Genomic DNA, 21,118 nt, shown 5'->3' with positions numbered 1-21,118 from the left:
GTAAACATAAAAATACTCGTAAATAAACTTCATACTTTAGTTTTACATTTTTATCGTTAATACTAGCCGAGGAACACTAAGTTTTTAACAAAAACAAACAAAAAACAATAAAAAGAATCGTTTTTTGGCATCAGAAAATAGACACACATTTTCCCGATTCCAATATCAAATCTGATGCTCCAAAATGTTCCGACTTTTTCAATTCCCGATTCTGATTCTGATTAATGATTACAGCACTAAACTTGAAAAAATGCTTACAAAGTAAGGTATAAAAATTAAATTTAAATTGAATCAAAAATTACCTTGGATTTATTTTATGTAATGTACATTTTGCTGCAATTTAAAAACATTATCTTTCATCTAGCAATTAATGATATAGATATAAAATTTTCAATTATATATTTTTTTAAAGTTCAACAGAATGTACATTACATAAAATAAATCCAAGGTAATTTTTTGATTCAATTTAAATTAAATTTTTATACCTTACTTTATAAAATTTATAAAAGCGCACTTTGAAGATAAATAAATTTCAAATTGAATCTTGTCCCTTTATTTTTAAAGCCTATAGTAAAAACATTTTGTTTAACAATTTTCATGCCTTGGATGAAATACTTTTCTAACTTGCATATATATATATATATATATATATATATATATATATATATATATATATATATATATATATATATATATATATATATATATATATAGTGACATGAAGACAAGTACATATTAGTATGGTTGATTATTTAATGTACAGTATTTAATTATATCTATTTAGACAACAAAATCAAAACGGAAATCTGTGTTTGAAAAAAAAAAGCAAACAAATGGACATTGATGAACTCATCGTTTGGCTTTAAGCATCTGAAGAAGGTCAGAGGATGAGTTGGCCGAAACGTGGTGGAACACCAACAACTATGAATATAAGAATAACATTCTGCAAAAAGAATGAATGCACAAATTGTGAAGTCTTATCTCAAAGGATTAAAAAAATGGAAACAAAAAAAAATAAATAAATAAATAAATAATAATAATAATAATAATAATAATAATAATAATAATAATAATAATAATAATAATAATAATAATAATAATACAATTTGGTACGCACCTGACAATGGAGGACCAAATAAGAAACCAAAATTAGATTTATGAAACCATAAAATCCAACCTATGATCACACTTCGGGGACTGTGGCACAGTGGATAAAGGGATTGAGTCTCTATGACTCTAGGTGACGTTTGTCTGAAGATAGCGGTTTCAATCCTACCCAAGCAGGCCAGAGGATTAGTTGGCCAAAACGTGGTGAGACAGCAATAAGTATGGAAAGCAGTAATTACTGTGGATAGAGTTAAAAAACTCAGCATATCTATCCCACCGCGATTAATTACCTGAAGAAGACCAGAGGATAACTTGGCCGAAACGTAGTGAAACAATAACTAGGAATATGATGATAATAGACCGCAAAAAAGATGAATGCAAGTTTTGCTGATGGGTTTGTCCTGGATATTATTGCGATTCTTTTTTCCTGATTATTGTTGTTAACCCAACTACTGCTGAAACAAGCTTATTGTCGCAAGAAAGTGATAAAAAAAAGCCAAATATCTTTGCAAATTACATTTTGTGCGTTAAATGTCTTTGTTGCCACGATCATTGTTTCCATTTATACACGGAGGACAAGCACGTGTTAAACTGCTAGATATATCCTTGCAACAGGTTAAGAGAAATAAAGAAAGAAGAGATAAAAAAATAAACGCAAAAGTTATAAAAAATAAGAACTGCAAAAGCAACATGCGTCCGTTAAAAATGTGCATCTGACCATAGAAATGACATGTAAAACTTAAGTGTGACTGACCAGAGAAAATGTTATTTCAAACTTAAGCACAACAGACTAATGAAAGTGTTATTTCAAATTTAAATAATTTTTTTTCAAATTCAAGCATGACAGACGAAGGAAAATGTTATTTCAAACTTAGATCGAACAGACTAATGAACATATTATTTCAAGCTTAAGCATGGAAGATCAATGAAAATATTATCTAAAACTTAAGCATGGCAAACAAATAAAATGTCATTTCGAACTTAAGCATGACAAACCAATAAAAATGTTATTTCGAACTTATTCATTCGAAATTATTCGAAATTGACAGATCAATGAAAATGTCATTTCGAACTTAAGCATGACAAACTAATAAAAATGTTATTTTAAACTTAAGAATGATAGACGAATGAAAATATTATTTTAAACTTGAAAATTACAGACTAAGGAAAACATAATTTAAAACTTAAGCATGGTAGATAAATGAAAACGTTTTTAAAACTTAAACATAAAAGACAAATTAAAATGTTATTTCGAATTTAAGTATGACTGTCTAATGAATATATTATTTCAAACTTAAGCATAACATACCAGTGAAAATGGTATTATGTCAGACCAAGAAAAATGCTCTTTCAGACAAACGTGACTTACCAATAGATTGGCACATTCTCTTATAGAATTCTTGGACATACAAGGTGCTTTCAATAAAGTTCCAAACTTTTTTCGTATGAGCACTTTTATTGATACTATACACATGAAACTCTAGTCCCCTTCGAAGTAATCTCCTCCGGCTGCAATGCATTTGTTGTACTGTTCCAAGAACTTCTGGAAGGTCCTATAGAAGTCCTCTTGTGTGAGCGTGTCAATGATTTTCATCTTTCATCTATTCACTTGTCTCATAAGAACAGCCTCTAATGTTTTCCTTGACCTTAAGGAATAATCAAAAGTCAAAGGGAGCAAGGTATAGACAATAGGGAGGATAGGGAACTGTCTTGATGCCCATCTTGGTCAAATAATCTGTTACAAGGATAGATTGGTGTATTGTCCTGGTGGAAATGCCACTGACCCGATTTGAAGAATGCTGGCCTCTTCCAACGATATCTCTTCCTGAACTCCTTTAAAACCTAAACATAATATTCCTTTTTTTTTTACATGGTAGTCACCACTTATCAAGGCCTGGAAGCCACTCGGTGATAAGGGTTATTGCGTGTACAGTAATCAATGGAATAGTATCATAGTAATCGTTAGTATTGGAAATTTGATAAAGTATCTTACTTAAGGGGGCGGTTCATCAGGAAAATGTTTATGTTGGGCTTGAAGACATCCAGGTTGTAGTCAGGTGGGAAACAGGCAAATGGACGAGAGTTCCACAGGCGTGCACTTCTAAGAAAGAAGCTTTGTTCATGGAGTCTATGTTTTGATTTTGGCACAGATAAAGAGTGGGGAAAATTATTGACAATAGTTTTAGCTAGACGGGTGTTTATCGTGAAAGATAGGCGAGGAGGGGCCAGAGATTGGAGCTCAGACGAGCACTTGCCATGGAAGTAATGATAAAACAAAGACAGGCTTGCAATGTCTCTTCTGTGGGAGAGAGGTTGCAGGGAAGAGAAAAAGGTATCTCCCACTAAGCCACGAAGTCTATTTTGTACTCTGTCAAGGCAGAATAGGCCGTTTTTAACAGCTCCTGCCCATATGTGGCAGTAGTACTCTATGCTTGGATGTGTTTACTGTCTGTCGACTGAGAACCCAATACATGTAGATCATGTCCGTGTTGTCAAAAAATTTGATGATTTGCTCTTTCTGGCCTTCTTGAATCTGGGAGAGCCAGCTGCTTTTACTGGAAACTCTGTCTCTTGGTCTCTGGGCCAAAGCAGTAGATCGAGCTTTCACACAGGTCACCAGACCATCAAGAACTGTGAGATCTGAATTGATCAGCACAACCATTTCTCTACCGTCATGACGTTTTTCTTTCTGATCTTCTCTGAGCACCTTTGAGACAAACTTCACACAAATCTTCCACATCTTCAGTTTCTCGCAAATAATTGTGTGTACAGTTCCCACACTGACATCAAACTGTGCACTTATTATTTCTGTAGACACATAACAGTCCGTATTCATGAAATGTTCGATTTTGCCAATCAATCCTGCTGTTCTGACGTCTTTACTCCTCCCATACCTCTCATCATCCCTCACAGACTCCCTACCTTCCTTGAATCTCTTATGCCAATCAAAAACTGATGCTCGATTCATGCAAGATGGTCCAAAAGCAGTTTGAAGTAGCCCGTGCGTTTCTGTGGCATTTTTCCAACTTTAAAACAGAATTTTTTTGCATATCATTCTTCTAACGTCTCCTCATGCCGAGATTGCATTTTTGACATGCACCAATTGTGACAATCAGGTTTTAGTAGGTTGCATTCCAATTCTTGCTGAAGCTGTTCATTTGAATTGGAAATCATAAAAATTGGTCAGTCATCTCATAAGATGTATAGCAATAACATACTGAATTTTTGAGTTTCTATGACAATTTTAAATGCCTGTACAAAAAAGTCTGGAATCTTATTGAAGGCAATTCGCACTTAAAACAAGATACATTCCATTCGTGTTTACAATCAAGATGTTATTTTAAACTGAATGATGACAGACCAATGATAAAACTATATTATACTTTAGCCTGACAGACTGTCCTACAGACATATCCTCTTCTACAGATGCAACGACACTTCTCAAAAAAAGATACAAAGATGTTGTTTGGCTGATACGTTTTTCCTATCTCCTTCCATCTTTATCTATTTACGGACAGAAAGAGTCAGTTCCTTAACGATCACAGAGTGTTTCTTTGTGGGTTAAAGAGATAAAACTTGAGGACTTTCTTCGTATTGTTATCTGTAGCGGACTGGAAAAAAAGAGAACCAACTTCAGGTTAAGGCGATAACGAAAGATAGTTTGCACTAAAAGAGTTAGTGCTGATTAAAAATAAGACCAATGCCTCAAGTGCTATGCTTCAATGTTGAGAAAACATGTCCCCCCCCCCGCGCAACCACCACCAATTTTCGATCGATCGATGCTACCAATGCTGGCAGAAAATGTGGACTCACTAATCTTAGAAAAAAAAAACACCTCTTTTCTCTTATCTTGGATCCATAAAAAATAAACTACGCATAAATCTGAGAGAAATGCAAAATATTTTATGCAGTAACCATACGTTCTGGTTTCGTGGATTATAGATGGCTTAGAAAGGCAGAAGAGTTCTGTTTAAAAATGCCATTTTTATCTAATTAAAAAAATTAGAATGCATGGTAAAAAGTACTACGAAAACTAGTACACTAAAAAAAAAAAATTAATTTTTTTTTTTTTTTTTAAAGCAGCACATGATTTATATAACACGCACTAAAATAAAATACTCTACCGAATCTACCAAATTTTAATATGTGGAAATAGTTTGACAGATATTTTTCTGTAAAAAAAGATCTTACAAATCGTTTCCATGCGTTAAAACTAAGTACGTTCTGGCATTTTTAAGGCAAGGGTTTATGTTATTGAGTGTGAATTAGTTTGAATTTCTGTTACATTTTCATTAACGCTGAATTCAGCAATGTTAAATCGTATGTTACGTTCTCACGCGTGAGTGATCAAGTAAACAAATAAAATAAAGCCTATTTATATATACATGCGTAGAGCTTTATACCTGCTGGGGTTTTTTTTCATTCTCATCATCGTCGCCATTTCTCTTAGCCATTTTGTGAGTGGCCGCATCGTCGAGTGGTTGTCAATCATCTGCTTAACTAACAAGAACAAAAACGGGCATACGGGGAAAAAAACTGAGTTTCTTCAAGGTTTTATTGGATATAATAGAGTCTTTATTAGAGAGAGACCAACTGTTATATTCTGTTCTTATTTACTTTAACATACTAACTTACTAACATAAGAAATGAGCGACACTGACGGACAGTTAATCGAGGTAACACTTAGTTTAGATTATTTCTACATTGCTTGTGTGTCCTGTTTGCCTGACTTTCAATGAAGAGACTGCACTGAACCCTTTGTCTCGTTCGATAAAATGGTATTGTTATATCCTGACATCGTTTGACTATGCTTTATCTACTTCTGTTTGCAGCTTAGTTATCGCGACATGTACTTGCATCATCAAAATACACACTGGCTAACTAAATTGCTACTTACTGGCGTAGGGTACAAAACGTGTAACACTTTTAAAATTAAAAATAATTTTACAAATTGTTTCACACGTTAAAACTTTGCTGGTTTGATAGAGAATTATCTTTTAATGCGTTTTTTTTTAATATATAAATTCTGTGTTTCTTTTTAATTATCAAAATAACTTTGACCTTCAATATTCAAGATTCATTTCAATTGAAAGACAAGAAATTGACATTTTTTTGTTGGAAAAAAAAACAAAAAATAAATATTAATGTTATTACATACCTTTACATGCTTTCTTATCACTAGGGACGATCTTTTTTTTTGTTGCCCCCCCCCCCACAAAAGGAGGATGGATCTGTAAATTCACCCTTGTCCGTTCATCTATTCGTCCGTTCATCTGTCTGCATTTTTCTCAATAATTACGCCTTGGAATTTTTTTCAAATTTTGCACAAACATTAAACCTGATATGAGTAAAAAAAAAAGTAACAGAACAGATTTTCCAGGAAAACTCTGGTTGTCCCCCCCCCACGGGGTGCCTTTCGGGTTAAAATGACTAAAATTGACACTTTTGTGCTTATTAAAAACAAATTGATGCCTTAGATTTTTATAAAACTTTCAGAAAAGTTGTAACTAACTGATTTCAATATAATTTTCTTTTTCTATGCTTCGTGATAACTCTTGAGTGTGCCTCCCGAAGGCTCTGTTAGGGCTAATAAAAACACTCCATTTTTGTGACTATTTTACCATATTTATTCAAAATTTTCTGTGTACGTCTATTTAGCAATTTTGCATGGTGCTGCACTCAAATTTAAATAAGTCCTTGGGGACTTTTGGGACTACAATGAGAGGGGCAACTCATGAACTTTCTTTTTTTTTGCATGGTGCAGAATTCAAATGTACATATGTTAAGGCCTAAAACTGTACCGTTTGTTCATTTTCACCAGGAGTTGTCGTCCCCTGGGGACTTTTGGTGCTAAATGGGGAGGTGCTGAATTTAGTTATTTTTTTTATGCCTCGTTCACTGTGCATTCACGGGGGACCATGCATGCTTCACTTGTTTACTAGGAGTTTACCACTTATCAAAGCCAGAAGCGACTCAAGGGTACGAGTGAAACATTTCAATGAGGAGGTGTAATGGTGGAAATGGGGTAGAATGTAATTATGTAAGAAGACAACTCATCAATAAGTTGTTTACATTAGACTTGAAAACGACCATGCTTTAGTAAACTGGGAGCTTCCTGACGATATTGTGTTCCAGAGACGGGCAGTTCTAGGAAAAGAATTTGCTCATGAAATTTTCGTTTAGTTTTAAGCACAGATAGAGAGTAAGGAAAATGGTTGATAGTGGCTGTAGCTAGACGAGTATTGATGGCAAGCGTTTTACAAGGGAGAACAATAGATTGGAGCTCATTTGAGCAACTTCCATGAAAATAATTATAGACCCACAACGTCCCTTCAGTGAGTAAGAGATAGTAGAAAGGAGAAAATGACAGTACCTACTATATTTCAAAGTCAGCTCTGGAGCCTGTTGAGGCAGAAAAGATTGTTCTTAGCAACTTCTCCCAAGATGTAGCAACAGCACCCCATTCAGAATTGGCCAATCGTTTCAAATAGTAAACAAATATGTACAGAAGATTATTTACACTGACGCTGTTTTCCCGACATTTGTTGGCAATTGCGTTTTATAACAAAATACATGGTCCATTGAGAGAGCTTTCAGGTATCAGAGGGATTTTTTTATGGAAATCGCTCGAAACAAAGTTTGAAGCCAATTGATGTATGGAGTTAACAAGACCAAAAGTCAACTATCGCAAAGACAGAAGATACTTACTGACCTTAATGTTGTAGGTAGGAGGAAAGCAGTGAGCAGGAAGAAGCTACTGGATTAAGAAGCTGAAAAGTCCGAGACTATAAATGGAAGAAAAACAATGAGCAGGAAAAAATTTGGGGCAGCTTTCTGAAATTGATTTCTGTGTCCAGCACTTTCTCTCAAATTCACCCGTACTACTTCCTTCCATGTTTTCATTGGTTTTTCTCTGTGAACTGAACCTGTTACCTCAACTTTTCTACTCCAATGGATTCAATAAGTTGTAAATTCTCTGAATGTTAATAAAATGCATAGGTAATTCTAATTTTAATCTTTTTATTTTCTATGTTTGGCCCATTAAGAAAAAGCTTATTGTTTGAAGGCACCATACATAAAAAAAAAAATTAGAAATGTTTCCCTCATTGTAGACTGGGCGATCGCCGTAATGATGCTGCGGCTACTGCTGCTGCAGCTGCTACTGCTGATGATAGTGATAATGATGATGATCATCATCAGGGCGGTGACGGTAGCTAAATGGTTAACAACACGGACTAACAATCTATGTGTGCCAAGTTCAAAGCCAGTTCATTCCACAGAAACTCTTTCACTTAGGATGTTGGCAACCTTTACCTGCTCCCTCCTGTAATTAGCCGATGTCTTTCTTGAAAGGATTCTAACTAGAATGATATCAGGTAAACAAATGCCAACAATAATCATCCGATTTATTTGAAATGAATGAGTAATGATGCTCAATAACAACACCCACTATCATCATCATCATCATCAGTTTAACGTCGGTTCAAAGTGGTGGCATTTAGAAATTGACCTTCAACCTAACCTAAAATCTCAGACCAGATCTTTATCCTTCTTTTTCTTAAATCCATCTGCATGTTTTCTTTGTCCTTCTCTACTATTAACTCACACTGTCACCTCGACTGTTCTACCTCTACTAACCTAATTAACTCATCTATTCGATCAATGTGACCAAACCAGTGAAGTCTCCTGATCTACACACATTTTCCTTCTGTGCCAGCAACTTCATAGGTGTCTTTTTAGTTCAACCGAAGATATTTGTATAGAAGTGTGAAAGCACAGCGTAGAACGATAAAATTGTCACTCCAAAGAAAACTGCGCAACAGTTTTATTTTAAAACTTTCATTGAAAAAAATCAATTCAGGTAACTTGACTATGCAGTAGAGCTGACATCTATTCAATGTAATCCCCTTCGGCCTCAATCATCATCTCGATATGGGTTCGGAACTAGGAGCATGCTTTTTCTACAAGTAGTCCAGCAGGTTTAGGTTAGAGGAGGTTAGTGAGAGAAGGGTATAAAGTCGTAGCACTCCTTCTGAAGCCAATCCTGTGTCTCTTTGGATTTGTGGGCCGGCGTCGAGTCCTGCGACCACACCATGGTCTGCCATCAGCCACCTGATTGCACCAGGAGATCACCACACTCTTCAGCACATCCAGGTACACTTCGGTGTTGATTTTCAAGCCGACTACGAAGATGTGAGGTGACATGATGTGGCCCTTACTTGAAATCACACCAAAATTATAACCCTGGCTGGGAACTTTGTTTTCGTAACTCTTGGCACGTTTCCAAGTGTTGAATCGTTCGGATTTGCATTTTGAGGGTGCTGGCAATGGTCCTGTTTTCATAACTTGAATCTCTTGAGAGCATGAGTTGTACAGCGGTGCATCTCTAATCTCGCTCATTGAACATTGTGTCACTTTCAGACATGATAGAAGGCTCCTATCGCTCTTAGGATTTGTATACAACTGGCCAACTAGTAGATGGGCGGCAACAAAAAAAATGAAAACCAGTTTTCATCAAATGGAAATGGAATCATGTCGTCTTTTCTAGGGCATATGATCATTATTATATTTCAGTGACAAATGAAATCACACCAAAAGAAACCATTATGTTATAATGACAAAACATGCGTATCGCTCAAGGATTCTTTATGATTATAACCTAACCTGCAATCACTTTAGCTACAAATTTTGTCAGAATTTCCTTCTCCAATGATTGTTGCCATAGACTTGGCTGAAAAGTCTTTTCTACCTACAAACTGTTCTACTTCTACTCATCAAAATAACTCATTCATTCGATCAATGTGACCCAACCAATAAAGTCTCCTGATCTGTACACATCTCCCTATACTATCCAGGCTGCATAGTGTCTTTTCATACACTGCTTATTTGTTCCCTGTTTATCATTCTCAAAACATTTTATAACTAGGCGTACATGTTTTTTCTGTATTTCTTTACTCATGTTCACCTTTAACAAGGTATATCGACATTTGGATGTAAAGGACTACTATTTGGGACCAATAGCAAAGATTTACAAAATATGGGTTAGCATTACATTTAAACTTTTGCAAAATATTACATTTTTACTTGATATTGAGACCTAATTATCATCGTGATAGTTGGCTAGTTCAGCACTGATTGCATCACATACTATCTGAGTATGTGTGTATGTAAATACTGCTGTTATGACGATTAATCAGAATTGGGAATCGAAAAAAAATTGGACCATTTGAGTATACCGGAATCGGTATCGGAATCGGTATCGGAATTGAAAATATTTGTGCATATTTTCTGATGCCAAAACGATTCTTTTAATTGTCTTTTCTATTTCAATGTGTTTAAAGCTGAACCTTCCTTTGTTGGTAATAATTATAAAATAATAAATATTTAATGGTGTTTAACTACTAGTAAAACTAAAATTGATAGATGATTCCCTCCACAAGTATATATATTTTTTCTAATTAGGAAACTATCTCTACATTTAGCATGCGTTTTTATGGTAGTCAGGGGAAAAATAACAACCCTGTAGTTAAATATTTAGAGATTTAAAAAAAATCAGAATCAGGATCGGTAATTGTATCAGAATCAGGAATTTAGTACAGAATCGATAATTGTGTCGGAATCGGGGAAAAAATTGGAATCGTCCCATCACTAGTAAGTACACACGTACATACACAAGTTGTCCATTATAGGAAGGATATTGCTATCTTTGAGAATTTATATGGTGCACTTTTGCAGTGAGCTGTATGTATGGATGTACGTATATTCACAAAGAGGTATTGTTGACCAATAATCAATGATTTCTCTTGTCTTTAAGAAGCGTCTCCATTGCAAAAAAAGGAAAATTGGAGCTAACGGAATATGCTGATTAAATTAAGGAGACAACAATGAGAGATGGAAGCCGATAATAATGTCATAGCATTCACGATTTTTTTTTCCTAGTGATCTGATCAGAGAAGACTGACTATCTTCTTTTGCATCGGGGATGACTCTTTTGTTAGTTTTTCTTCCACGTGCAAGTAATATAAAAAAAGGCGAGTTGATCCTGAGGAAACAACGACGACAGCAACAAAATAAATAAATAAAATAGATAAAAGTACGAAAAAAAAAACGAAAAAAAATTTAAAAAATAAAAGTATGAAAAATGAAAAGGAAAAACTCAGAGTAAGAAAACCAAGAAAAGAAAAGAAGAAAAAAACTATAAAGAAAAAAAAAGGTGAGAGGAAAAAAGAAAACAGTCTTTTTCCCCCACATATTTATCTAGTCATAAAAACCTAGAATTCTGTCTTTCGTCATATGCACGTATTAGCACGTTAACATATTCTGTACCTGTTTTACAAATATTTTAATTGAAAGTGTTCTGACGAACTCTAACCACTAGTACATCCTCAACGTAAATACCCCCGACACATCCGGCAAGCAGCAAAACCCCACCCTTACACTGTGGAGATACCTAGATGCCATAAAGCTTTCTACTCAAATAACTTCCTCCTTCAAACTGCTAGACTTTGGAATTCCCTACCGGGTCCCTGCTTCCCTAACTGCACTGACATGCAAAAGTTCAAATTTAATGTGAACTGCCCAACTCCCTACATAGTATCCCAACAAATATGTTCCAAAATAGTAGCCCATGACGACTTAACGCATCTGTGTCTTGCTTGGGGTGGAATAACAGTATATAAAAAAATCGATTATTTGATGCATTAATATTAAGTGCAAAATAAATCCTGGTATATCTATATCTATGTCAACATAGCCAAAACTAACTAATCGATCATTATGGATTTCGGAACACAGCTGCTAGGCGTAAATGTACATAATGGGACTATATTTAGTTTTATTCAGTTTCATGCAAAGTAGATCAAAAGAGGATGAAAGCTCTTCGTGGACATTCAGATACCATCGATGTATTACTTGAGTGCAAAATAAATCCTGTTATATTTCTCTATATATAAAGTTAGGTTAGGTTTATATGCTTATATGCACACAAGACTTACTCCTAAACTAATTAACCGATCATTGTGAATTTTGAAACATAGCTGGTAGGCGTAATCATGGGTAATGTAGGCTATATTTAGTTTGATTCACTTTTTATACAATGTTGGTAAAGGGGAGGGTGAAAGCCTTTTGTGGAAATTCAAGTAGTTTCGATTTTTGTGAAACTTTAAGAATATGGATTAAACGTCGATCAATAAATATTCCCTAAAGCTGAGGCTACTTTAAGATGTTTCGGAGTGCATGATATAGGCTCAAACTTCCATTCTAACATTCAAATATTTCTGAGTTTCATTAAATTTACCCTTGAGCTGTTAGACATCAATTAAGCAAAATTCCTGGAATTTCAAAACATTCACAATTTTTCTTGTTGATCTGGTTAGAGAAGATCCACTATCTTCCTTTTGTGTTGGGATGACTCTTTGGTCAGTTTTTTTTTCCACGTCCAAGTAACAAAAAATGTTGAGTTGATCTTGACGAAACATCGAAAAAAAAACAAAAAAAAATTGATAAATAAAAGCACAAGTACAAAAAATAAAGGATAAAAAACAAAACAAAAACTCAAAAGTTGTTGTTTCACGACGTTTCGACCAACTATTCCTCTGGCCTTCATCAGGTTGCAGTGGATAGAGACATTGAATCTCTACGGTTCCAGGTGAGCATTGTTTGAAGATAGAGGTTTCAATCCTATCCAAAGCCAGCCAGAGGCTTACTTTGCTAAAAACGTGGTGAGACGACAACAACTATGGAAGACAGTAATTGCTAAGAATGCAGTTAGGAGATTCAGAGTTCCTATCCCGTCACGGTTACCACCTGACGAAGGCCAGAGGAATAGTTGGCCGAAACGTCGTGAAACAATAACAAAAAGATGAGGATAATAGTCTGCAATAAATAAATGAATAAATAATACTCATCTCAATAATGAATTCCAATTAATCTCTATATAAATAAAATGAACTCATTTTTTCTCGTCGGATTTTGACCTTAATAGGATTAAAAATCAAGATATTTCATGCAAATATAATATGCACAAACGGCAGAACAATATCTGAGGTGTGTTATAGGCTTATTATTTCTCAAATTCCTCGATAATCTTAGATTTCTATACTTTTTCTGCTGAGAAGTCACGGCCAAAATCGGTTAAGATCAATGGAAGTGGTAAAATATTTTCTCTCTAATAAATTCCTCCTCCCCCTGCCACCACTTAACACCGTTTGGGGATCGTTCACAAGAAACAGTTGAGAAGAGAACACCGGTTTGGCTTCGTAGTTCTTTCATGTGAAGTTATTTAAAATCACTAAACTAAGCTGCAGTGCTCTGTGGCGTAGTGGTTAGCGTGCTGGACAATTCACATTATATTTTCACGTTTGCGCCGACCTACCGTAGTCGTTTTTTTTTTTTTTTTTTTCCTCTAAACAACTGGAATGGACTTTTCTTGGTGGCCGAACTGTTAACGTTGCAGATGTTTTTTTTTTTTTTTTTTTTTTCACACTTTATTTTCCTACTTTTACTCATGACTCCGGGTTTGATCCTTCCTACTTACCTACCATAACATTTTTTAAAACTCCCTCCCCCCCGTCCCGGAAACAAACACTCGGGCAACGCCGGGTACCCCCGCTAGTTAAATAATAATTCACAATTGTATTTTTCAATTGCCTACACTGGGAATTGAACCTTCAATCTTGAAGTGAATATCACTTTTACAATTGATATTTTCCAAGTATAGATGTTATCGTCTGCCTTAATGAAATGTAATAGAAAAAGAAGAAAAACAAAATGTATCCATAAAAATGATTGGATTAGAAATTCAGAAATCAAAAAAAAAAAGAAAAAGGAGTTATCTCTATAGGCGTCATTTATAACGACCAGCTGATATAGAGAGATTGAAAAAAAATCTGCGGATTTTTAATGGTTAAAAATTCTTTATCTTGTCTTCAAACAGCAAATGGCTATTAAAACAAAAGACAGTAACACATAAAGTTTTCTTGGGATGGGGGGGGGGCTTGTGATTCGATTTTCTTATGTTTATTTCTGATTTGTGAGGCTGGTTGTACAATGAGAAATAATTAAAAAAAAAAAAAAAGAGAGAGAGAGAGAATGTTACGATAAGATGAAAGGAAAATATCTCAAAGTTAAAAACCGAAAAGTCCAGAAAGCATTTACTAAAAAAAAACTATGCCTACTACTACTACTACTACTACTACTACTAGTATAGAATACTATACAACTACTACTATGTAGATAAAATTGTAAGGATTTTTTTTTACTTGGAAACCACCAAGAAGGCCACTCGAGAATAAGAGTTAATGAATGTAATGTGATAGTGTAGTAATTATTAATGATGTAAATTTTGTTGAATTTGATTATTTATGAGGACGGATTAACAGGAATTTGTTTGCATTGGAATTGAAGACCACTATGTTGTATTCAACTGGAAAGCAGGCCAGATGAATAGTGTTCCAAAGGCGGGCAGTTCTGGGAAAGAAGCTTTGTTCATGGAATCTGCGTTTACATTTAGGCACAGTTAGAGAGTGGGGGAAATCTTATATAGTGGTTGTAGTTAGTCGAGTGTTTTTTTTGTAAAAGTTTAGCAAAGAGGGACCATAGATTGGAGTTAAGTTGAGCACGTTGCCATGAAAATAGTGATAGAGCAGAGATAGGTTTGTGATGTCTCTTATGTGGGAAAGAGGTTGCAGGAAATGGAAAAGGGCATCACCAAGGTAGGATAGGGCACACTGAACAGCTCCTGCGTAGATATGGCATTACTTTTAGGGCATTGCAAAAATTACAAAAAACATCCACATATCTAGCTGCTGAATACTAGACAAAAAAAAAAAAATGACACCAAAATGGCAACACCCAGTTGATTTCATCTTCACCGGTCACGTGAAACTCACTTCTCAATGATTATTACATACTTAAATCATTCATTGACATCTATGCTGATGACACGACCATCTATGGCTACACATCAAAGGCCGTAAATGACAACGTTCTCTCTGATTCTCTCTCCTCTGATCTTGAGCGTGTAGTACAATTGGGGAAGGGGTGGCTGGTTACTTTTAATGTATCTAAAACCAAGCTCCTATCTGTAAATCATCAGCGCTCTGATCCCCATTTGACATCAATCGAAATGGATGGCTCTTGTCTTGGGGAGGCTCCATGTTTTAACAAGTTTCTGGGATTGACCTTTACTCCTGGTCTGAAGTGGAACACATATATTAAGTCTGTTGCCAAGCTCGCTGGAAAAATGATGGGATCCTTCTACCACTCCAGTAGATATCTCACTGCTGATGCAATTCTCATTCTATATAAAAGCCAAGTACGTCCAAGGATGGAGTACTGCTGCCACATCTGGGCAGGAGCCGCTAAAAACAGCCTATCCTGCCTTGAAAGAGTACAAAATAGACTTCGTAGCTTAGTGGAGGATGCCCTTTTCTCTTCCCTGCAACCTCTCTCCCACAGAAGAGACGTTGCGAGCCTGTCTTTGTTTTATCGTTATTTCGATGGCAAGTGCTCATCTGAGCTCCAATGTTTGGTCCCCCTTGGCCAATCTTTCACGAAAAACACCCGTCTAGCTGAAACCACAGTCAATAATTTTCCCCACTCTTTATCTGTGCCTAAATCAAAACGTAGATTCCAAGAACAAAGCTTCTTTCTTAGAAGTGCACGCCTGTGGAACTCTCTTCCGTTTGCCTGTTTCCCACCTGACTACAATTAGATGTCTTCAAATCAAACATAAACAAATTCCTGATAAACCGCCCCCTTAAGTAAGGCACTTTATCAAATCTCCATTACTAACGATTACTACGATATTATCCCATTGATTACTGTACACGCAATAACCCTTATCCCCGAGTGGCTTTCGGGCTTTGATAAAGTGGTGACTACCATGTAAAAAAAACAAATATATATATATATCTATATATATCTATATCTATATCTATCTATCTATCTATCTATCTATATATATATATATATATATATATATATATATATATATATATATATATATATATATATATGCAAACGAGATGCTGCCGGTTTGAATAAAAAGATGATTTTTAGAGACTGAGTCAATTTGAATTTTGGAGTAGCAAGCTTTTACAGCAATGTTGAATTTTATTTACTTGAAACTGCAAAATAGTTAACAATCTGCTTGGGAAAGTGAAGAATAGTTAACAGTTAATAATGTAATTATATACTACTACTACTAGTAATAATAATAATATTAATTATGTTGCGACTACCATTACAACTCTCCAATCACTATTATAAAACTATTATTATTACTACTACTGCTACTCTATCTATTCTTACTACCGCTACTGCTATGCTAGTCATGCCACCTCTGCGACAACTACTATTAATAATAATAATAATACTACTACTAATACTACTACTATTAGTATTAATAATAATACTGGTACTGCTGCTATTAATACAGCAGCTATTACAATTATAACTGCTACTATTAAACCTTTCACATCAAAAACTCGTACAGCATCAACTAATGTAAAGAATTTTTTGTTCTTCTTCTGTTTAACTAAAACAAAATGGAATTACCATGAACAAAGTTTCTTTTCAAAAACTTCTCAAGTGTGGAATACAACCGTGAGACTGCTTCCAAACTGGGTACAACATATTCGTTTTTAAGTACGACTTGAATAATCAAATTCTAAAATTCAGGCTCTCATCGGTGTCGTCCATTGCCATCTGACAATTGCATTAATCCTTATCTTCAAATAGGCTTCGGGTCTTGATAAGTGGTGACTCATAAGTATATAAACATTTATTTTGGAATGGTTGTGTCCGGAGAAATGGGTTGTCGGAATCATGGAATATTTGAATGAAAAGTAAACAAGCTCATTTTAGGTAAAATACTATTTATTACAATGGAAACACAAATTATATTTACAGCACGATATGCATGTGTTAGTGCAGCCGACATCTTGTCCATTCTCTCTGGAACTCTTTAGTCTTTTCCCTTTCATCTATACAAGGGCAATAACTCTTACTTCCTTTATTAGAGTTATTTCTCCTTTAGCTTTTGATCGCTATAACAGAAATATATGTAAAAATCCTGTTTATTGAAACATTACACATTCCATCCATTCCTACCTGTTGCAGGTCCTGGATATGACCTTAAACTATATCCAGTGGTGAGGCCCTACCTTACGGGCTTTGGGGAGTGTGGAGCCACCCTTTAATTACCATTGCTCCCAGGTCCACTCTGACCCGGAGTGGTAGTACCTGTTAGGGTCCCAACTATGGGTTAAATAGAAACCGACTTGAAAACAACAAATATATTCTATTAAAAAAATTTTCTTCCAAATCTTTGGATTTGGCATTAAATAACCTGAAAAGGGTTGATATGCCGTAAAACAAAAACAAGCAACCAACCTATCTGTTGCAATCACGCTAGCACAAGCTCGTCTCCATAAGCTCCAATCACATTAGCACCTGCTCTTCCTTACGTCCCAATCGTATCACCAATATAACAAAAGTTTTGGATAACCTCAACAGCCTTGCCATCCAAAGATATCTTCTCCATATCTGAATTCTCATTATTTTTCTTTGGTTTCTTGCACACAGAATGGTTCGCATCTCTTTCATTCTTTTTCTTATGTATCCAATGTTTACAAGTATCACAAAAGATTTACTTACCCCTAACTTTTTTCCAAAAACTGAGAAGGGGAACTTTACTCTTTTCAATTTATTTTTTAAATTTCTACTCAATTCATTTTTTAAATTTCTACGCTCAAACTTTTACTTTCCATAGTAAACTCGACTGAACACATCGAAAGAAATCGCTACAACACAAAAGTAAAATAGAACAGATATATTGAGAGCAAGAAAGTTGTTAAGTGTTGAGACATTATGTTGAACAGAGTGCAGTCTCGATACTGAGTGTGAAGTAATTTCCGGTAACAAAGATGGCGGCTAAGTATTCAAATACGGTTTGTGACATAGCCAACGGCGAGCTGATTGAATTCAAAATTCGACAATTTTTATAGTAACTTTGGAACGTTTTCATTGGTTGATTACCACAACCGGTGGTTCTAAAAACGATTGTCAAAATCATTGGTGTCATACACCCATTAGTTCGTCTGATGGGGATGTGTCTCCTAGCGGCCTTGGTTGCAGAGAGACAGGGTAGTAGTACTCGTCAAGGATCCGTCACTTGATACTCAGCTCAACAGGTGAGGGGCCGGGAACCGGCCCAGCATCTCTTGGACTGAGGTACGCCGCCTGGGTAATACCTAGGAGGTCCACCCTCCCAGGCCTTGCCACTGGGCTTTCCAGTGGAGTAAGTTAATTGCTTACTGCCTGAGGCGCCCCTACCGGGAAATGCTGACGGGGTTACTCAGGCAATTTTTACAATTGCAGGAGTGCCCCTCCTTTAGGGGAGCCTGCTGGATCCCCACTTTCCGGCCTTGTGTCACATTTTGCCGAGGTGAGCGGCAAATAAATAACTACCCCCATTAGGAGTCAAAAACATTTTACAAAAGTATATACAATATTTACATAGAGTCCATTGGTGTAGTCATGGGGAGACTCCCTGGAAAAGGTGTCGGCTCGGAAGTTGTCGACTCTTGATCTCGTTGTCTCTCTGAGTCTCTCATTGGGGCTCTCGTTGGGTCTCTCTCGTCTTTACGGTACAAACCATATTTATATGGTTGACACTCCACGTATGCCAATTAGGTGGATCCTAGCACAATATTCTGTAAACAGCTCTTTACGACAACCTTATGAAACTCCTTGAACAACGGTTCTAAAACACAAAAAAAAACAACAAACTCTATAGAGATTCCTGGTATACTCTCCCTTTTACATTAATTACATTACTAAATGTGCTGCTAATTATAATATACTGTTAATTCAAGCACAACTTTGAGCAGTTCGGTAAAGTGCTTGAACAAGTTTCATCAACCACCCATTGATCCTAGTTCCTGCGAAGGCCATCGAAAAACCTCTCTTAGCACTCTGTCGAAAGCTCTCTTTCCAGATCAACAAAGCAAGAGTACAGATTCTTCTTCTTATCAGATGACTTCTTTTCATTTCTCACAGGATAAATATAGCACCTTTTATCAACTACTCATTTCCCCTAGTTTATGAAAAGCTCACCAGAAAACATATCTTGGTACTTTGGCAAACACCGTCTCCAGATCTAATAAAGCAAAAGACAAATCGGATAATAAAAGAAAGGGATGTTCTGAAAAACCTGGGATCTTAGTAGAACTGTGAATTATTTCAAAGGTAAAATAGAAGTTAATGAAAAAGAAGTAAAATAGAAGTGGATAAAGGGAAAAAGTTGATGAAAGTGGTTGAGAAAATAACTGAACAGCAAATAAAAAGTCAAATAAGCACTTATGAAATATAGTTTGGCTTTATGATTGGACAAATTACAGCTGATTTTATAATTATCATGTGACATGCAAGAGAAGTATCTTGGTAAGAAGAAGAACCTGTATTTTGCTTTTGTATAGTTGGAGAACATTTGATAGAGTGTTAAGAAATTTTGTCTGCCCGGTCTTTATATAAATTACAAGCAAGCGAGTTGCTGGTCAAGATTGTTGAAGTTAATGTTGGAGTGGGAGTACATCTGATTCCATTGCTTTCCATTTGAGTTCAAGGACTTTCAGACGGATTGTCTGGCAAAACTGCCATGTGCTGACTATTTAGAGCGTGTCTGTAAAAGAATAGAGTGGGAGTAAGGCTATGCAAAGTAAAGTTCTGAAAGTGAATGTGAACACGAGCAAAATGTTGATCTATGGTTGTATTGTTGATACTATTTTTATTTAAAGTTTAAAGGAAATATCATGTTAAGAATAATAAAAAGGACGGAAGTATATTTTTGTACATTTATCCTTAATCGATAGTCAGTGTTTCCATTTTTTTAAAAACGCATCTCTAAACCGGCTGAAGACAAACAAACAAACAAAACAAAAATGCTGACTTTCCACCAAGAATTGATTTAAAAAAATCCGACTGACTTCTGCAAAGTCTACTGATTTCAAATTCCAAACTCTGACTCATCTCCTAAACTGCTAAGATAATGCAATAGATGTATAAATAAAATTAATGTTATACTTAATAAAGAAAGCGAACCTTGGTTTTAGTTTCAGCAGTGTCTTATTTGAATTCCCTTAATTTTGCGCATTAGCGCTCACATACCATCCGACATATTCATGAAAATGCAGAAGAATTGCTATGTTCTGGATAGGAATCTATTCATATATTCTTATCATTGGCTAGTTTTTGACCTTAAAGTTGTATTTTTAGGTCCTTACATCATCACTGTCATCATTTCGTAGCTGCAATTCAGATGATGTAGTTCACATAACTCTATTATCTTTGTATATGGCAGTAACCGTGTGTGCAAGATAACTGACCTGATCTTCCACCTGCATACATGGTCACTCATCTGGTACTGGCCAGGCTCAGCGTAGCTTAACTTTGGTTATCTGACGAGACCTGGTATGTCAGCATGAATCTGCCTTACATCAAGTGGCTTCATACTTTGTCTTAAACGATTTCCATAAGCAAAAACAACAAAAAAACTGATACAACTTGAGTATGTATTGCTTATATCAATCATTAAAAAATCAGTAAATCATTAAAAATCATTTCAAAATTAGTTTTGCTTTTGTCGGGTTAATGTGTATTTCATTTCAGTGGTAGGAAGTCCACCATTCAAGGCTTTATCTTCTGTGAGGGGAGGGGGTAGTTTATTGCTGATCGTCTAAGCAACTTTACAAAGGAATACTGAGAGGGGATTGTTCAGGCATTTTTGTAGGTTAGTGTACACTTCTTCCGGTGCACTGCCTTTTTAAAATCTCATCTAACCTTGTGTCTAAACTCCTGCAGAGGATGTAATTAGTTTAGAAGTGTAAGCCATGTTTAGTTTCAGAACAGTTTCCGATGGTTCATTGTTCTAAACAAGTCTTGACAGGTGACTGGTTTGCAGTAGACAGAACAGTTTCCGATGGTTTGTTGTTCTAAACAAGTCCTGAGA

This window comes from Euprymna scolopes, chromosome 17 (assembly GCF_053919585.1).
Source record: "Euprymna scolopes isolate OS-2025 chromosome 17, ASM5391958v1, whole genome shotgun sequence".
NCBI classification, from domain to species: domain Eukaryota; kingdom Metazoa; phylum Mollusca; class Cephalopoda; order Sepiida; family Sepiolidae; genus Euprymna; species Euprymna scolopes.
The sequence above is the reverse complement of the archived record's forward strand: the minus strand, read 5'-3'. Positions refer to the sequence as shown.